Raw genomic sequence first — 5,339 nt, forward strand, 5'->3', positions numbered from 1 at the left:
TAAGTAATGTTAATACGCTCATTGCTTTCTCCACGAACTGGGACACACCGGAGTAGGGGGACGTAGTAGTCCCCCACTATCTGATACTCCACGATGTCTGTATAAACGTACAAGCTGTTGAACCCCCCTGTAATATCTGCAGTAAATGGTATTTTTTGGACAGGTTTATTCGGGACCAAGCCTAATATGTGGGCCAACTCTCCACTTGCTGAGATAGTATGGGGGTCTGGAGCATAAATCTTAACCTTTTGAGAAACAAGGTCATAGCGCAGCACCGCCCCTGGGGGTTTAGGGTGTTCTTCTATAGCAATGTTCATGGCATCAACCAAGCTAAACATGTCTTTGTAATATCCTTGTCTCAGAGGGAAGCCCCATTTCTCCCCATCCTTTGCCATTTCAAATGTTGTAGTTTGGGGGATGGTTCTCCAGCTGTGTGGGTAATGTATTTCAACCATCGCCACCTCCCAAGCACCAAGAAGTTCCAATGGCCGAGCTAGTCGGATGGTGAAAGCAGCAGTGGTGTTCTGTGGGAATACATCTGCGCAAGCATTGCTAGGGAGGGTGACGTAGAACCCACTATCCATCTTCTTTTTCGTAGATGGGATTGCAAAGGCGGGAAGCAAGCACCCAGCTGTTAAATTTATCAGGCCAGCCTAACCACTTTACTAGATAGTACTTTCTCTTCCCCCTGCCTTTTGATGCTAAAACTTTCTCAATTCTGTACACCCTGTCTGCTTTTGCCTTAACTTTCTGTAACTCTTCAGGATAGAATGACCCTATGACGGGGTCTTCAGCAAAATCTTTGAGCTGGTATACAGGCCTCTTCCCTCTACGGATGACCTGTTCCACTATGAATATTTCATCTGTGTAGCTTTGTTCATAACCTTTTACAAATAGCCCTTTGCTTTTAGACACTCGCACATGGTCTCCTTTTTTAAACAGAGGATTCTCCCCTTCCTTTTCTTTTGTCACAAAACAGTCTCCATAAACCATTCTCCAGACCATCTGAGCATTGGCCGAATTTACATCTGCAGGCCGGGCCCTAATTGTCCTGTGAAAGCTGTGATTATACGTTTTTATGAGCAGAGGTAACACGTCAATATACCTGAATGTATTGTTGGCTGTAAAATACCTCCACATTTTTGTTTTTAAAGTTCGGTTGAAGCGTTCCACAATGGCTGCTTTGACTTCACTGTTGGTGACAAAGTGGTGAACTCCATGCTTCTTTAACACACTGCTTACAGACTTGTTTAAAAACTCTTTGCCACGATCAGTCTGAAGCTTGGCGGGCTTTCTACCTTGCCTGAAAATATCATTAAAGGCTTTTGACACCCCCTCCCCTGTTTTGTCTTTTAGGACTGAAGCCCAGGCATATTTAGACAGGATGTCCACCACTGTTAAAATGTACTTGTACCCCTCATTGTATTTGGAAAACTGCTGCATATCCACTAAATCAGCCTGCCATTGGGCATCCAGACCAGAAACTATGGTCTTGTTTCTCTTAAAATGAACCCTGGCCTGCTTGTGTAATGTGTAAGCATCTTGCTCTGAAAGCCAGGCAGCAACATTATTTCGAGTTAGAGTTTTAGATTGCTTTTTGGCCGCGTGGAAGAGAGGGGTCACCCCACCAAAACTACCTGTTTCTCCAGGTGTATAATATATATTCTTTAATATCGCCTCCTCCCCCGACATCTCTACCTCCACCCCGCTTAACACAATTATGACCATTCAGGGTAAAAAATAAAATGTTTTATTGTGACAAACTAACTCCTCTTCTGCTCTTCACTCTGATTAAGGCAAAAGCATGACACGCAGGAGATGTTCATATCCACATGGCTGCCGATGTGCAGATTCTCAAAAGCTTGGATAACGTCCTCATCAAACTGGTGTAACAGAATAAAAAAAGGCATAGTTCAGTGAAAAGGCCCCTCAGAGGCCACCCCCCACCCAACTTCATTAGCCACCCCATTCACAAACACAAATATTGATTTACCTCAGTACCTGTGAGTGTTGAACTGTGCTTTCTATGTCCATAGATTCATTTAAAGGTCCATCCTCCTCCTGGTCCTCTGCCACATCCTCAAACTCCTCAGCAGGGGTCCGGAAAACACACCACATAGGGTTGGGTATCCTAAAATCCATTTCATCTGCAGGGGGGCCGGTTAACCCCGTCTGTGTTCCATGCTGGTTTCCCCATGTTTGTAGCATTGGATTTTCTATGATAGTGGGGGGAATTAGATCCAGCTCCGGAGACTTGGCCTGCTCACCTGCCTCAATCTTCCCGTTGCGAATCCGGTAAGTACAATACATAGGGAGGAGCTCTCCAAAATACATCTTAGGTGCCAACGGTGTCTTAAATTCCTGGGGCCTCACAGGAGTATCCATGTTATCAGCAAGAGCCCAGCCGCGTGTGTGCTAGCGCAAAATGGCTTCTTTCCTAAAAACCACCTTGTATGGGTGTGTCTAAGAGCATCCTATTGGTTGGGGGTGAATGGGCGTGTTGATAGAGGGGTCACACGGCCATACTCAGCCAATAGCTGTGGTGGTTACCCCATTTCCGGGGTGGGGTGCAGCAGGCGGAAGTTCACTGACGTGGAAGTGGGTGGTGTTTGCGAAAGGAGATCCAGTTACATTGCAGGGGTTGTGGCCTTCCCATGTCACTTCCGCTGAGGTAATAGGGGAGGGGTGGCCTGCACACGTCACTTCCGATGATACAGCAAATATGCAAAATGCCTAATTAATATGCATGGTATACCCGTCACTTCCGATGATGTCATGGGTGGGGGTGGCCAGCTTACGACAATTCCGGCGATGTGGCAGGGGGAGTGGTCTGCTGGCGTCACTTCCGATGGCGTCAGGGGTTGTGGCGCAGCTTGCCCACGTCATTTCCGGTGGCGTGGCTTGATGGCGTCATTTCCGGCGGCGGGGCTTGATGGCGTCATTTCCGGTGACGTCACAGGAGGGCGCCATTGCTTACGTCACATCCGGTGACGTAATGCCTCATTAATTATTCATGGTATACCCTTTTACTACTGCTCTTCATATTCACTTGTGTCCTCCACCTCGTGCAAACACAGTGATGTCTGCCCCCAGGCTGCATGCCCCAGGCTAAGAGCCATGGGCCAAGAGCCCTTGTGCTCTCGCCAAGAGGCTTGTGCCTCCTGTTCAAAGCCCCACTTAGATAGCTAGCTTAGCAAATAGTACCTGTGCGTGGAAAGTGCCGTCAGGTCACAACTGACTTATGGTAACCCAAGCAAGAGGCTTTCAAGACAAATGAGAATCAGAAGTGGTTTGCCAGTGCCTTCCTCCGTGGAGTCTCCCTTGGTGGTCTCCCATCCGAATACTGACCCTGCTTAGTTTCCAAGATCTGATGAGATCAGACTATATCACTCCACCTTCCGGCCAACCTTCCATGAGTAGATGTTACCAAAGAGTGATTTACTGTAATATTTTCCCTTTGATTGCCTGGACAGCCAGCCAGAACTAGAACTAAACAACTGAGGCAATCCAAAATGGAGGATTTATGAACAGATAAAAATGGAGAAGACTCAAGTTTTCATTTAAAGATTTATTTTTCTGTATGCGCATCTGTTTGGGGGGCATAAAGTTTAAATTAATGGGCTTTTCATCTCTTGTTTGGAGATCCCACAGAATCTTATAACTTTCAATAACACATAGGCATGTCAGCTGGCTGTAAATACAATTATTTGTTTTAAGTGCTATTCTAGTTTAAATCCTCCCACATGATTGGTGTACATGTCTGTGTATGTATCTCTTTTAGTGTGTGGTTAAAATATATTTTAACTATCTGCACCCCAAAGGCTTGAAGCAGACATAGAGAAGTTGAAAAAAGACAAAACCATTCTTTTATTTATCTGATTTAACTGTCCAAAATGATGTGCTGCTAAAATTATATATAACCAGAGCAGTAAAACAATGTCATATAACCAAGCCAAAATCTACAGCAATGGTATATAAAAACAGAGTACAGAAAGCCCAACCTCAGCTCAAAAGTCTTCCTAAAAAGGGAGATATTTTTTTTCACATTCCTGCTGAAGACCAATGGAGACTAACATAGGCGAGCCTCAGTTGGAAAAGAGTTCCAAAGGAAGAAAGCACTGCAACTAAAAAGGCTCAGATTGACATATGTCAACATTAACCAACATCCTGAGTAGAGGTGGGCATGGACAGCAATACGAACTAAAAAAACCCACGAACAGACTGATTGGCTGTTCGCGAACAAGCCATTTGTGAGGCGCCCTTGTAAATGGACAAGTGGTCATCGCAAGCCTCGTTCATTGCATTCGTCCGCTGTTCGTGAAGCCAGACAGGCACCTTCAATCAATTCCCTTGGCAACGCAGGCAGGGACTGCCTGAACTCTGTCTGCACTCCTTCTGTTGCCCTGGAAACCCCAGTCAAAGCTCAGCTTAATAGGCAGGTCTTCCATCCAAGTGTGGCGCTCCAAATTGGTTACAATTGGTTACATGGGAGCAGACACCAGGGGGGAAGGGGAGGGGGGAGGAGGTGTTCTGTAGCCACAGGCACTCCAATCTCATCCCTGCAAACCCTGTTAGGCAGTTCTGACTGCCAACCACAGACCTCCTGTTTTGCTCTATGGGACCTCTGGTTATAAAAGGAAGCATGTGCTGAGCTCTGGCTTTCAGTTTCAGCAAGCAGTGGAGTGGGAGAGAGCTGTTGCTAGCATTTTGGGAGAGAGACAGGGAGAGTGCATTGGAGCTTAATTTTTTTGTGTGTGGTGGAATAGGGATCTATCTCTTCTGATTCTAAGGTTGCTGCCAGGCCCTGGGGCCAAGCTCACTGGGCACTTCAGATGAGGGTTCTGGTCAGGTTTCTGGGAGTGCTGGGCTAGGGCTCTACCCCCTCCCTCCTGTTCCAGGGCTGCTTCCAGGCCCTGGGGCCAAGTTCAGTGGGCACCTCAGCTGAGGGCTCACACTGATTACTATCAGTGCCTGATCTGGTCAGGTTTCTGGGAGTGTCGGACTAGGGCTCTAACCCTCCCTCTGGTTCCAGGGCTGCTGCCAGGCCCTGGGGCCAAGCTTAGTGAGCACCTCAGCTGAGAGCTCACAGTGTTCTCTCCTCATTACTTCTTAATTCTTGTTTGCTGGCACAATGAGGCTTTGGGCGGGGGCCAAGGGTGGTTGTGGGGGGAAGTGCAAAGATTGTCCCAGTTGTCATGCGGGAAGCAGTACTGGGTGGGGCTCAGGGGCAGCAGAACCTCCTGCTCCCCAAAAATCACCTGTGGGAGCTGTGGAGGAGGCCAAAGAGCTCTTGCCGCTGGGGAAAGAGGATCTCCTTAACTGTTTGAGGAGGAGGAAGA

Source organism: Eublepharis macularius, chromosome 2, assembly GCF_028583425.1.
Source record: "Eublepharis macularius isolate TG4126 chromosome 2, MPM_Emac_v1.0, whole genome shotgun sequence".
NCBI lineage: Eukaryota > Metazoa > Chordata > Lepidosauria > Squamata > Eublepharidae > Eublepharis > Eublepharis macularius.